General features: G+C 47.9%; 1 non-coding gene and 1 pseudogene across 1 annotated transcript; one reads left to right on the forward strand and one right to left on the reverse strand.

Annotated features, from left to right (window-relative positions):
- The first annotated feature begins 479 nt into the window (after positions 1 to 479).
- Positions 480 to 878, forward strand: LOC136399374 (vacuolar ATPase assembly integral membrane protein VMA21-like; annotated as a pseudogene).
- Positions 879 to 14,726: 13,848 nt separating this feature from the next.
- TRNAA-AGC (transfer RNA alanine (anticodon AGC)) lies at positions 14,727 to 14,802 on the reverse strand. Its single transcript has one exon. It is a non-coding gene; the product is annotated as a tRNA-Ala (tRNA).
- Between the last annotated feature and the right edge of the window lie 380 nt (positions 14,803 to 15,182).

Raw genomic sequence — 15,182 nt, forward strand, 5'->3', positions numbered from 1 at the left:
CTCAGACGTCCACACATTCCCACAGCAATGAGAACGGCGCTGCTCTCCTGAATGCCCAAACCCAACACAACACCCTGTCACCTCCTCTGACAGTACCTGCTCCCCACTCTCACTAATGCATCCTGGGTGCTCTCCTCTCTGGAGCATGTCTGTGCCTCCCCACTCACCTTTGCCTGTTTCTCTCCTAAGATTTCAGAATTCCTCTTTTGTTGGGGACTGAAAAATAAACAGGGTATTTTCCAGTCTGGATTTTGGGGACAGGGGTGCTGGGAGCTGGCTGTGGGCTGGCAGTCTGCCCAACCCCCCACCTCACCTGCCTAATTAAGTTAACAAAGGGCTGTGCTTCTCTGCTCCTTCTGCTTCCCCATGTTCACTGGAAGGATTGGAAACTAGTTACTTCTTTGTTTAAAAGTTAAGATGGATCTCAACCAGGCACCTACAGAGCCAATTCAGAATAGCAGCAGACACCGGTCCGAGGACCTGGTTCTGGTGGCAAAGCCATGGAGCACCTTGATAAAGTGGCGCTAAATGCGCTGCAGCCACCCGACATCAGAAATGAAAGTTCATTAGCATCTACCCCAAAGACTCTCCTGTTCTTCACAGCTTTAATGATCACTGTACCTATTGGCTTATATTTTACCACTAAATCTTATGTTTTTGAAGGCGCCTTTGGGATGTCCAATAGGGACAGCTATTTTTATGCTGCTATTGTTGCAGTGGTTGCTGTCCATGTGGTGCTGGCCCTCTTTGTTTATGTGGCCTGGAATGCTCACGACAGTGGCGTGAAGGCAAGCAGGATTAAAGTGAACATCACTTTTTGATAGCACTAAGTTGGTTTTTAAAAATGGCAAATGCATCCAGGATACAGGTGATTTCAATAAAATTGAAAGGACATGCTAAAGTCTATCTTAAGGAGTTAAAAAAAAAAGTTAAGATGGTGGGGGTTTTTCTGCACCTGGTGGTTTTCTTGAGTTGCCTTGGAAACTTCATTGAATTGCTAACGGACCATGCTACCCAGGAATAAAGATGGATGTCTTTCTGGGAGCAGCTATATTTTGCTGCTCGAAACAGTAGTGACTGTTGGCAATGCTGTGTGTGGCACCCTCCCGAACCCACGCTGTATATATATCTTTAAGTCTCTATCTTTAATTCAATTTTGTACCATTTCCTGCTCAAGAACTTGGAATATACTTGTCGTGACTGGCCCACGGCATTCTTTTGCCTCTGAAACTTGTTCCTTGAGCCCACTTCTACTTTTGTGACTTATTTTTATCATTAAGACAGAGAGAACTGATAGGTACCGACAGAGTGTAACAAAGATGAGAACCATCAATTCTTCATTACAGCTCCTTAGTTCTTTGATTGCTTTCTCATATGTGCCTTGATGAGGAATGGGGGGACTACAGCAGAGCGAGTGACCCCTTGCTCAAGGTAGCAACTTGGGTTTCAAGGAAGTGAAATATGGGCCCAAGGCATCAACCATAGGGTTGTATCTATGATTCCACATTCAAGCCAGCGACTCAGCGCTCAAGCCAGGTTTTGAACTTGGGTCATCTTAATCCTAGCCCGACATTTAATCAACTGTGACACCACCTGGTCAGGATACTTCTGTGAATTCTAAAAAAACTTATCGTATAAAAAACAAAAACAGCAAGCGTCTCCAGGATATTTCCTGCTAATTCGTGGGCTCACCTGCAATCACCTGGAGCAGCTAATGAAAACAACAATGCTACCTGACCTGAGGTGGCGCAGTGGATAAATTGTCAACCAAGAACACTGAGGTTGCAAATTCAAAATTGTGGTCTTATCTGATCAAGGCACGTATGAAAGTTGATGCTTCCTGCTCCTCTCTCTCTTCTCTCTCTCCCTCGCTACTCTCTAAATTGAATAAATAACTAAACAAAACAACAATACTGCTCCATGCAGAGCAGCTCTCCAAGTTTCAGGGGGATGACCCAGGTCATGTCCTTTCTTAAAAATCAAGCCATCTAATAGAACCCCAGAAAGAAATAGTTTAGCTTTAATAAGTATGCAGATCCCTTGCGGATGAGGGCTCCACTCTAAGCTGTGGTTCTGCAGGTCTGCAGTGGGGCCCAGGATACGGCATCTTTATCTAGGTCCCTGTGGTGCCTGCATTGCTCCCTCAGAGCCATTTTCAGCAGCACTGGCTGACGGATATCGGACACAGCACACCTCACACTTCTGGATACAATGAGGGCGGTTTCACTTTTTCAGTCTCTAACTGAACAAATCACATGAATAAAAGTTGCTGAACACCTGATGAACTCAAGACCCAAGGCTCTGACTGCTACGATCAGACATCCTTACCAAGTGCACAATGAAAGAGCCTAATATACTTTATAAAATATTAATGACTGTTTCAACATATGATAGACACTAGAAAGAATGCAGAGCTCAGAATTTAAATTTGACACAGTACATTTAAAAGAAAAATTATGTGGACTATTTTTTAATGTGATGACTTCTGGATCAAAGATTTAAAATTTGTGACTGACTCATATTTGGCAAAGAATTATAAGCTCTGCTTATGGCCTTGGCAAGTTGTCTCAACAGTAGAGCATGGGCTTGTTGTGTGGAAGTCCTGGGTTTGATGTCGAGTAAGGGCACACAGGCTAAGCAAACCTCTGCTTCTCCGCTCCTCCCCCTCTCCCTTCATTCAGTCTTTCTCTTCTTCTCCTCCTGCAGCCATAGCTTTTTTGTCCAAGGTGGTCCCAATCACTGAGGAAGGCTCCACGGACACACCTCAAGCACTAAAATAGTTCAACTGCCGAGAAACAGGCCCAGATGGGCAGAGCATTGCCTCTACTGTGCTTGCAAGGTAGATGCAGGCAGGGGTACATGCAGTGGTGTATTATTACTTATGTGCGTCTCACTTAAGAAAGGAAAAAATATTTTAAGTTGTGGTTATGAGATATCACCAATGCTTACTTTAAAAGTTAATAACTACTGCAAAAAAGATGATCGTCAACAGACTAAGAGTTATATCAGTAAGTTTTCTTTTTAGATGAATTACATGTGATAATTACAAGTGATGAGATAAAGCCACTACGTAAAAAATTAATTGTTTTTTTCTTCTTCCCAACTTCTGCTCCCCAGCCCCCCTCCCTGCGCCCTTCTCTCCGGGCCCCTCCCTCCCCTCTGGGTTTCTCCCCTTTCTGCCCCTCGCGCTCCTTTCCTCGGTTACTGTCACTCTCCCCGTCGCAGTCCCGTCTCCCGCACCCCCACGTTGCCGTCTCTTCATGGCCCCTCACTGACCTCTCCTCCCCTCCCGTGTCTCTCTCCGTCCCCTGACCCCTCCCAGCCCCGCTCTGCGCGTCCCCGGGGCCCCTTCGCTGTCGCCGCTTCCACACAGCCCTCCCCGCGCGGGGCCGGGGGCTCTTCTGGGGACCCCGCGTTCTCGCCCCGAATCCACACCCCATAGAGGGGGTGCTCTTCCCGGCCCGGGCATCTTATTAATGGAGTGGGGTCTCAGGAGGGGGTCCACAGGTCACCAGACCGGAGGGGGGGGGCAGTCCGGGCTCTACGGGCCGAGAGAGGCCGGGCGAAGGGAGAAGCGCACACAGTCTGTCTCCAGCGCCCGCGTCCGTCTCCCGAAACTTGAAACAGCGTGTGTGTGTATGTGTGTGTGTGTGTGTGTAAGGGATGGGGGCGGGGAGAGGCTGCCCGCTCGGGACCGAGACAGGAGACCCCGCGGCAGGGGTTGTCCCACGGCCGACAGCACGGGGGACACGACGGGGCGACCTCAGAGTTTCCCTGGAAACCGATGCGGAGCCCCCACCCGGCAGTAAAGCGGGCAGGCTCGGGCTTCTCACCGGGACTCCGCACTCACCGCTGGGGGCTCCGGAGCGGGACTCTCCGCTTCCGCAGCGACCCTCAGGCTCCCCGCGGGCAGAAATGAGGAGACAGTCAGATTTAAACCGGGAAGTTGGTAACCAGATCCCGCGTGACTTAGCTAAAGCCGCTTCCGGATTTCTAGCAATCTGCGCGTGCGCAATGTCTCAAAACCCGGGCGGGACAATTGTCGAATGAGCGCTTCTGCAATTGGCGGGTCGTGATAGGAGGCGGGTCTATAACTAAAGAGTTGACGATGAGGGGCGGGTTCCGGGGTGGGGCCTGGGCCCGTCCACTTTTCTCATTGGTTATAGCCTTTTGTTGTGTGTTGGATTAAATGTTGTAATTATTCCTAAAATGGGAAGATTTTTGTACAAACTTTATGTTATAGCCTGACCTGTGGTGGCGCAGTGAATAAAGCATCAACCTGGAACGCTGAGGTTGGCAGTTCAAAACCCTGGGCTTGCCCGGGCAAGACACAAATGGGAGTTGATGCTTCCTGCTCCTCCCACATCTTTGTCTCTCCTCTCTAAAAATGAATAAAAAAATAAAGATAAATAAAAACAAACTTTATGTTATAATCATCTTTCACAGATTCAATTATTATTATTAGTAGTAGTAGTATTTTATCCAATGAGAGGCGGCGAGGTGTAGAGACAATACCTCATGCCTCCTCCCAACCAGGATTCACTGGCAACAATCCTCTGGGGCTGATGTTCTACCCAAGTTATTTTCGTTAGGAAAATAATGAATTGAGAAAGTGCTCCAGAAAATAGCGGTTTCACCACTTATAGAATACATCAGAATCAAGGGAGGAAAATATGGGTTGGGGGGTTACATTAAATTTGATTTGTGCTAAATCAAGCGGTGGCCCAGTGAATAGAGCATCGGACTAGGACATGGAGGACCCAGGTTTGAATGCCAGAGGTCGCCAGCTTCAGCCTGGGCTCATCTGGTTTGAGCAAGGCTCACCAGCTTGAGCCCAAAGTTGCTGGATTGAGCAAGGGGTCACTAGGTCTGCTGTTGCTTCCTCCACTCCCCACCCCACCGTTGGTGAAGGCACATATGATGAGAAAGCAATCAATAAGAAACTAAGGTGCAGCAAAGAAGAATTGATGCTTCTCATCTCTCTCCATTCTAGTCTGTCTGTGTCTATTTGTCTCTCTCTCTGTCTCTTACACACATAAAGAAAAAAAAAAGAACCTGACCAGGCAGTGGTGCAGTGGATAGAGCATCAGACTGGGATGTGGAGGACCCAGGTTGGAGACCCCGAGGTCACCAGCTTGAGCGCAGGCTCATCTGGTTTGAGCAAAGCTCACCAGCTTGGACCCAAGGTCGCTGGCTTGAGCAAGGGGTTTCTCGATCTGCTGAAGGCCCACAGTCAAGACACATATGAGAAAGCAATCAATGAACAACTAAGGTGTTGCAACAAAAAACTAATGATTGATGCTTCTCATCTCTCTCCATTCCTTTCTGTCTGTCCCTATCAATCCCTCTCTCTGTCTCTGTAAAAAAGAAAAAGAAAAAAAAAATAACAACAAAGGAAAGGAGCCAGCAGGAGTAACTGAGTCAGCCAGTGATAAATTGACATCTCCTAGTTCTCTAAATGGTTGCTTAGCGCTCTTTGCAACACAAAGCAAGAGAAGCAGGCTCTGTATGTAGCTATGACCAATGATTTGGAAACCCCTTGCCCCTTGTTGACCCCACAGAAACTTTGCATCCCCTGTCCTTGAGTCCTAAGAAACCTTAAACAAAGGAATCGCATGCCCAATACTTGGATACTGTAAAGATATATAACCTGTAAGAAAATCTAATTTTGGAAACTCATGCTTTAGTTCTACTAGCCCCACATGCTTCACCAGCTACTAATAAATTTTTGCTGCTCCATTAATGCAATTTTCTGAGTGTCACCTCCATTGGGATCACTTTGTTACATTTATAATTTCTCAACAAAGCTGGCTTTGTCAGGTGTTGATCAAATAAGTTTGTAAATATGATATATATGTTTGCTCACTTATAGTTTGCATTTGGTGTGGGAGACAGGCTGTAAGCTGGCAAAGTCATTATAGTCTAAGGCTTAGTTTTAAGACTAAGCCTTTCCCACCCCAAGTGGCTTTGTATCAGAGACTTCCTTGTTTGTATATTGGATTAAAGGTTTGGATTTCTACAGTATAAAATGGGGTAGACTGGGAGCTTACTCTCTCTTGGTTCCTGAGATTAGCATTAGAGAGGAGAGCAGAAATAGGCCACGTGGAGGAGAGGAGAAGCAGTGAAGATGGCAGAGTGCTAAAGAAGAAGCCAGTTTGTGCAGAATTGGTGAAGAGAGAAGGAGATGGGGAACAGAGGTGAATAAGGCTGATGTGGTACAAACCTTTTATCCTAGGAAAACTTGGATAAGTCAGTAGCTTTGGGAGCCCTGAATGGAAAGGAAAGTGTTTTCCCACTGTGTGTATTTTTTGCCTGCCAGGTGCAAGCTAGGATTAAAGCTAATGGCCCACCAGTTCTTGGCTCCAATTGTTTCATTACTGTCTGTCATAATCAAATGCGAACCTGCACGGGTCAGTTGGCTGTGGCTACTGGCTTTACAGCAGGCCTCTACTTCCTGGCAGATAGCTCTTGCCACATACCCGGGTTAGATAGATAATTATTATCCAGCTAATAAAATTATTCAATTTGCCTTAACTACTAGTTTTGTGTTCCTGATGATCATACTATCACAGCCTATTACCAGTGCCCTAACAGTATTTACTGATGGCTCCAACTCAGGAAAAGCAGGATTTTACCATGGAAATAAAACTCAAGTTAAACAAATTTCTTATCAAATAGCACAAAGAGCAGAGTTACATGCTTTGCTTTTTGTGTTGGCCCAATTTTCTGCTCAGTCCCTTAATGTATACAGCGATAGGGCCTATATAGTCAGAGTAGCCCAAGTCCATGGGCCATACTCATTCAGAGGAATGTTTCCATCTACAAAGCTTCAGAAGTATATACATGTGATAAGGTGCCAAAGAACTGTAAAACTTAGTATTGGCAACATCATGTTAAAGAGGAAAAGTCAAGCTTCTTGCCCCCTCCTTTCTGTGGAGAATGGAGAGAGAAGAATGCAGGAACTTCCTGGCTTACAAGGACAACTAGGTCATCTAGTCATAGTTTAACTATAGTTCTCTGGAAGGATAAAACTTATCTGAAATCTCCCTCTTCCCCTTCCTTAAAATCCTTTAGAAGACAATGTATACATACCTTAATTAAGAATTCCTACACTCTGACTCACTCTCCCCTCCTGGAGTCCTGAGAGTGACCTATACCTCTAGACAAAGGGACCAAGAAACCACTCACCCTGCTTGAAAAACCTGCATTCTGTAACATTTTATTTTCTTTCTAATAATCATCCCTCTTGAAATCCTTTATATGTATAAAAACTTGTAAACTAAACAAGCAGTGACTAGCTTATTGGGTTTCCTAATAAGCTAGCCCCAACACTTTTAGCAAAGGTATATACATTTGGTCTCTCTCCTTACCCTAAGCTAACTGTGAGGTCGGTTGGTCATGTGAGGAACCAGGCCTGGAAACTTTGGCTGGAACCACCCATACCCATGCATGCCAAAAAAAACTTCCCAGGAGCCCTTTGAAAAAGAAGGACTGTCTGTCAGCCAATAAAATTTTGCCATGTCATATCTATCCAACCACCCTACCAATGGTTTAAATTACCCCCAAACAGGGGAGGCAGTGTGACTTCTTTGGCCCCTGTCTTGCAGACCAGAGAACATCGTCTGGGAAGCACTGTACTAAATAAAACTTTTGCTTATCCACGCTTGGTGGCTACACCCTTCCTTCTTCCTCGGAGGGAAAAAATACCTCACATTTGGTGTCACAACCTGGGAGGGGTTTGAAGTCCACAAGGGACTGCTCCTCTCCCCTTCCCTTCCAAGGAAGAACCAGGATCTCCAACTTTCCACCCACTTCAGCACATGGTGCAGTAAATCCCCTGCCTCCAGCTTTCCCTCAGTTCTTTCCACTGAGACTCCCTGTCCATAAACGCAGCTGTGTCAGTGACCTCTTATCCATTCCAAGTGCATGTGTGCCTGTGGAGATGTCCTGGACACTCTCACTCTACCTAACCATCCGGTGATAGAGATTGAGTTGCGGGATGCCAATTCTCATGTCTGATCACTCCGAGGACTGAGGGTGGCCATAGAGGCTCAGGAACCTAAACCTGATCCCAAAACACTCCTGGAGTGCCTTATCTGAAATCTCTCCCTCCCTAAAGAAGAAGAAACTGTTCTTCTTCTCCACTGTGGCCAGGCCACAGAACCCACTGGATAATCGAACCAGGTGGCCTCCTGAAGGACTTTCGATTTTAACACACTAACCAATTTAACTATTGCCAAGGAACTGGGAAATGGTTGGAGATCCCTTACATTCAGGGCTTCTAGTATTTGTGCTCTCATCCTAATCTCTGTGCCACTTGTTCTACAGCACAGGCCCTTTTTGGCCAGAGAAACCTCACCTAAACCCTTTGCTCCTGATCTTTCCTCCTTCACCTACCCCCAACTCTCTCCCCCACCTGCTCGACCCCTAGGGGCACCCCTCCCTCAGGACCCCTCTCTGGTACCTCTGCAGACCTCTTCCACTTGGGTCTCTTCCCTCCAGGAAGCCCCTCCCCTGCCTGCCATGATCTCCTCCCTTCTCTGCTGTATTCTTAAGCCCCTCCCCCATCAGGCCCTCCTCCACTGGCCATTGGCCTTTACGCGGGTTTGCACAGCTTCTGACCCCACAGCCCAACCCCAATCTGCTTGCAGGAAGGCCTGGCCTTGTCCTGCCTCTGGCTCAGGCATTTCCAGCTCAATCTGGGTACTGGGCTCCCCAGAAGCCCCCCTTATCTTATTCTAAACCCCAAACCCCTATTCGAGACCTGATGAACATGGCATTTAAGGTTTTTTTTGTGGTTTTTTTTTTTTTTTTTTTGTATTTTTCTGAAGTTGGAAATGGGAGGCAGTCAGACAGACTCCCGCATGTGCCCTACCGGGATCCACCTGACACACCCACCAGGGGGCGATGCTCTGCCCATCTGGGGCGTTGCTCTGTTGCAACCAGAGCCATTCTAGCGCCTGAGGCAGAGGCCATAGAGCCATCCTCAGCGCCTGGGCCAACTTTGCTCTAATGGAGCCTTGGCTGCCGGAGGGGAAAAGAGAGACAGAGAGAAAGGAGAGGGGGAGGGGTGGAGAAGTGGATGGATGCTTCCCCTGTGTGCCCTGGCCAGGAATTGAACCCGGGACTCCTGCACATCAGGCTGATGCTCTACCACTGAGCCAACTGGCCAGGACTGCATTTAAGGTTTTTAATGGTCAGGAGGAAAAGGCTGAGGCTGTTCACCAGAACTGCATGCAGCAAAAGGTAATGCTCCAAACCCAGGCTCTTGTGGCAGCCCTGAGGCCGGCAGAGCAACAGAGGCAAGGCATTGGAGGAGCCTGACCCAAGTCCAGGCCACAAAGAGAAATCCCACCAGGAACTTGCTTTAAATGTGGCAAGGAGGGTCACCGGTCCTGGCATTGCCCCTGCCTGAGGTCACCCACTAAGCCCTGACCTGACAGCAAGCTGCCTGGTCACTGGCAGAGCAATTGCCCCTTTTGGGCAACAGGCTTTTCCTTGCGCCTCTACGTGGAGGAAAAGCCATCCAAATGGGAGGCCAAGCCAGCTAGGTGGGCCCACCACTCAAACTTCTCAGTCTCATGGATGACTGCCACGGCCCGGACTCAAAGACCCCCGTCACCCTCACCAAGCCTAGGGTAATACTGCAGGTAGTGGGTAAGTCCTCTCATTTCTTGTGGACACAGGGGCTACCTTCTCTGTTTTGCCATCACACTCTGGACCTCTAGTTCCCTCACAGGTCTCGGTTACGGGAGTGAATAGGACCCCTTTTCTCCCCCTTCGCACATCACCCCTAATATGCAGTTTGGACAGAATCTCCTTTTTTGCACTCCTTCAGATTCTTTCTTTCCTCAATCTAATAGGCTTCTTTCGACAGTAAATTCCAAATTTTGCTCTCTTAGCCAAAACCCCCTCCTCTTGCCACCTACCTCCCCTTTGTGTCTTTACTCTGCCATCTTCTCGGGGAACACGTGGACCAGACCCTTCCTCCTATAGGGGGTCCAGATGAAGCACATCCAGTGGACCCCCTCCAGCCTGGAGACAGGGTTCTTCTGAGGGAGCTCCAGCCTGGCTCCCTATAACCCAGGTGGACAGGACCCCATATGGTAATATTGACTACTCTTACTGCAGCCAAGCTCTTAGGGCAAACACCTTGGTACCATGTCTCTCGCCTCAGGCTTGTCCCCATATAGGACAGCTGGCAGTCAGAACCACTGGGCCCCAACTGTCTCCGGCTCACCAAAAGGTTGGGCCCTGCAGATCCTCCTGTTGCTCCTTCCCCTCCCACCAGGAACCTGCAACCAGAGTGAGTTAAAGCAGGGAGCAATGCTGTTCAATTAGACTGGCCCAATGGAAGAAAGCATTGGGGTCCTCAATCATCTACAAGAGAAATTGTATAAGGATCACTCCTCCTATAACCTACTTAACTCCTGGTGGCAGCCACCCACCCTCACCTGGGCTGCCTCTATCCTAGGTCCTCTTCTAATTATCAGCATATTACTCACATTTGCTCCTCTTTTTTCTTTTTAGATTGTTACAGGGCTGCATCCACAAGGTTTCTCGAGTCACGATCAACCAGATGTTCCTACACCCATATACACGACTCCCCTCAGAGCTACCACCTTCTAACCTCCCTTCCCCATGACACCCCTAACCAGCAGGAAGTAGCCAGATGAATAGCGACGCACCTATATAACATAAAAGGTCAAAATGTGAGGTTGGTTGGCAATAGGAAAGGTCATGTGAGGAACCAGGCCTGCCAAGTTTGGCTGGAACTGCCCATACCCATGCATGCCAAAAGAAACTTACCAGGAGCCCTTTGAAAATGAAGGACTGTCTTCCAGCCAATAAAATTTTGCCATGTTATATCAACCTGACCACCTTACCAACGGTATAAATTACCTCCAAACAAGGAAGGTGACGTGACTTCTCTGGCCCCCATCTCAGGGACCAGAGAACATCGTCTGGGAAGTACAGTACTAAGTAAAGCTTTTGCTTATCCACACTTGGTGGCTACACCCTTCCTTCTTCCTCGGTGGTGAAAATACCTTACACTAACCATTTTACTGTGGTGACAGGGATGTGTTGGAATCCATGGGAGTCCGAAAAGACCAGAGTAACAGGCTTTATTGAAAGGAAGAAAGAAACCATGTCAGACACTTCTCCAGGGAGAAGAGCACTGGTTACAGACAATGAGCTGAATTTTATAGGGCCTGGGAGAGCCTGAGGAGATATTGAGTCAGAAGTTCTGGTATGTTCCCTTTTACAGTTTTGGCTTCCTGGAATGCTTCTCCTTGAGGTGGTTGACCAGCTTCTTGGAACTCTTCTGCCTCAGGGGGGAATTATCCAGTAAGTAAGGGTGAGGTCAGGCAGCCAGGTGGGACAACAAAAGGGCAGTTGGAATTTCTGGTAAATTCATATATCTATCAGGATTGGGGGTAGACACTAGAAGATTTGGGAATGTCTTTGCCGGGTATGTAAGCCAATTGTCACAACTGTGTTATCTTGTGGTGTAAGAATGCTTTTTTCCTTTTAATAGATTCTATAGATAGATGTTGTAAGCTTGTTAGTAACTGACTATTGTACCATGCTCCCTCCTTACCCACCCAACCAGTACTGGATTTTGTATAAAAGAAGGTCTAGAACAGTAAGAGGGCCTATGCGATTTGGGATCGTGCCCCATGTAGATATCCGGCTGATTAATAAATTCCTCAAAAAATCATTTGGACTTGGTTTCTCTATGTAACCCTCATATTTCAGTACTTTACAACATACAAGCTTGCCAATATCCATGTTTTATTGGACACATAAGTCTTAGGTTTCATGTCTTTAACCCTGCCAGTAAGTCTGTTTCAGGACTTGAGGCAGATGACCAACCGCAAAGGAATGTCTGACGTCACAAGCCCACGACCCTTCTCACCCCCCCCTCCCCAAAGCCCTTAAAAACCTGGTCCCAGGCTGTGCCTGGCATGTGACTCCCCTTGTGAGTCAGCTGGGCAGGGTTCCTTTCTTCCTTTCAATAAAGCCTGTTACTCTGGTCTTTTCAGACTCCCATGGATTCTAACATTTACTCCCATGGATTCCAACATTTGGTGCCGAAACCTGGGACAGGGTACCGGATGCCTGAGCGATCCCCTTTACCTGCCAAACTTACTACCAGGGAAGCAGTGGGCAGAGGCACCTCATCCAGGGCTAACTCCTTGATTCTGTTTGGCTGTGTGAACATAGGTTGATTGGCCGGCTACCGACCCTGTCTCGAACCCCCCCCCTGCCGAACCAGAAGGTAAGGAATTTCTGCTCTTTCCCATCTCCGGTAGGCTCTTATTCATCCCTCACCCTCACTCTCTCTCTCTCCTTTCAGGGTCACTGATTGGGAGGTCTCTACTCAGGGCAGCCTATAATCGGGCTTTCCTGAAAGTCTAGGTGACTAACCAGGTTGCTCCACTCTCATTTGAAAGCGAGATTCCTGGCCTGACCTGTGGTGGCACAGTAGATAAAGCATCAACCTGGAATGCTGAGGTCGCCGGTTTGAAACCCTGGGCTTGCCTGGTCAGGGCACATATGGGAATTGATGCTTCCTGCTCCTCCAACCTTTTCTCTCTCTCTCTCCCCTTTCTAAAATCTAAAAAAAAAAAAAAAAAAAAAAAGAAAAAAGAAAAAGAAAGCGAGATTCCCGGTGACGATCGGCCTTCTCATTTTCCACTTTCAGTATAAAGGATAGTTGAAAGAGTCAGAGGATGCTCTCCTCTTTCTCTATTCTCCGCCCTCATGGGCTCCTCCCAGTCAAGACCCTCAGAGACTACTCCTTTGGGATGCCTCTTAACTTCTGTAACATGGCATAGCCTTAGTACAGACTAGATAATGGCTCCCACTGGCCCCAAAATGGAACTTTTGATATTAACATCCTCCGGGACCTAGGTAATTTCTGCCACTGGACTAAAAAAGCCTCAGAAATTCCTTACGTGCAGGCTTCCTTCTACCTTCACTCCTGTCCTTAATCTCTGTGCTGCCTGTTCTACACACAGGCCGTTTTTGTCCAGAGAAACCTCACCTAAAACCTCCACTCCTAATCTTTTCTTCTCCATGGACTCCCAACTCTCTCCCCCTCCTGCCTGACCCTTGGGGATGCCCCTGTCTTGGGACCCCTCTCTAGTCCCTCTTCAGATCTCTTCCGCTTGAGTATCTTCCCTCTAAGAGTTCCCTCCCCTCTCTTCACTGAATCCTCTTTCTCATTCACTTGCAAATACCAGTCTCTCTTTCTCCTCCCCTGCTGGCCAGGGGTCCCTCCCTTCTCCACTGTGTTCTTAAATCCTTCCTTCCTCCTTACAGATGAGCGGCTCTATCTCTTTTTCTTCTTTGACCCATTCACCCTCCCTACCGGCTTCTGTGGTGCCTGTCTCTCCTTCACCCCTACCCCCTCCTCACAAGCTCTGCCTCTTTCTTCTTTGACCCCTCCTCCCTCCTTATGGGCTGCAGTGGGGGTGCCTTTCTTCCCCTCGTCCCCTCCCCTCTCTTCAGAGTTCTAAATCTTTTTGACTCCTCTAATCACGTGGCGCCACCACCAGCATTCCAACCTCCTCCCCCTCCTCCTGAAGATTCTGATCCTCCTTTCCATCCAGCTGCTCACACTGTCCATCAGTCTGCTTCCTCTCTTCCTACCCTCTATGCTGACAACTTCCTGCCATCTCAATTTATATGTAAAATCTTTGTTTAATGTGTAAATGTGTCTGTTTCTAAGGCCTTAAACCAATAATTACCCACCTCTTAAATCAAGGCTTACTCATGCCCATGGACTCTCCCTGCAATACCCCCAACCTTCCTGTTCAAAAATCTTCAGGGGCTTATTGCCTCATACAAGACTTATACCTAATCCATGAGTTGGTAATTCTCCTCCATCCAGTAGTCCCTAATCTCTATAAATTACTGTCATACATTCCCTCAAACACCACTCACTTCACAGTCCTAGACCTCAAGGATGCCTTCTTTACCATTCCTCTACACCCTGACTCTTACTTTAGACTGACCCAAACACTAATGCAGCCCAGCAACTGATATAAACTGTCTTATCCCAGGGGTTCAGAAACAGCCCACACCTGTTTGGGCAGGCACTAGCTCAGAATTTAACAGCATGAAATCTCAAAACTAGTACTCTTTTACAATATGTAGATACTCTACTCCTTTGCAACCCCTCCCTGCTGCCACCACCCTTCTTAACTTCCTTGCTATGAAGGGATATCATGTCTTCTCTGCTAAGACTTGACTTCACTCTTAGTCCATAGTCTATCTGGGCATCGCCTTAACCCCCACCACCTGAGGTCTCACCCTAAATTGAACTCAGACCCTCTGTAGTCTCCAACTACCTACCACTGTAAATCAAATCCTTTCTTTGGTCTAATAGACTTCTTTTTTTTTTTTTTTTCATTTTTCTGAAGCTGGAAACAGGGAGAGACAGTCAGACAAACTCCCGCATGTGCCCGACCGGGATCCACCCAGCACGCCCACCATGGGGCAACGCTTTGCCCACCAGGGGGCGATGCTCTGCCCATCCTGGGCGTCGCCATGTTGCGACCAGAGCCACTCTAGCGCCTGAGGCAGAGGCCACAGAGCCACCCCCAGCGCCCGGGCCATCTTTGCTCCAATGGAGCCTTGGCTGCCGGAGGGGAAGAGAGAGACAGAGAGGAAAGCGTGGTGGAGGGGTGGAGAAGCAAATGGGCGCTTCTCCTGTGTGCCCTGGCCGGGAATCGAACCCGGGTCCTCCGCACGCTAGGCCGACGCTCTACCACTGAGCCAACCAGCCAGGGCTAATAGACTTCTTTAGACACTGAATTCCCAATTTCACTCTCTTAGTCAAGCCCCACAGTGAGATCTTCTGAGCATGGGTTTTTAAGGTCTATAATGGCCAAGGGAGTAACAAAAAAGGCAAATAAGGCCCAAAAGAGGTCAGGAAATATCAGCTTTTGGCATACGCTCTTAAAGGCCCCAATACCCTAAAGGGCTTCATGGAATTCCATCAGGGCCCTGCTTCAAGAGTGGAAAGGTCATTGAACTGAAACCTGCCAGGTTACTTATCCTCTGTGCCCTTACCAGGAATTGAACCCAAGATTTCCACACATCATGCGGATGCTTTACTGCTGAGCCAACTGGCCAAGGCCATAAACAAAGCTTACAATTCTTTGCCAAAT

Source organism: Saccopteryx leptura, chromosome 3, assembly GCF_036850995.1.
Source record: "Saccopteryx leptura isolate mSacLep1 chromosome 3, mSacLep1_pri_phased_curated, whole genome shotgun sequence".
Taxonomy (NCBI): Eukaryota; Metazoa; Chordata; class Mammalia; order Chiroptera; family Emballonuridae; genus Saccopteryx; species Saccopteryx leptura.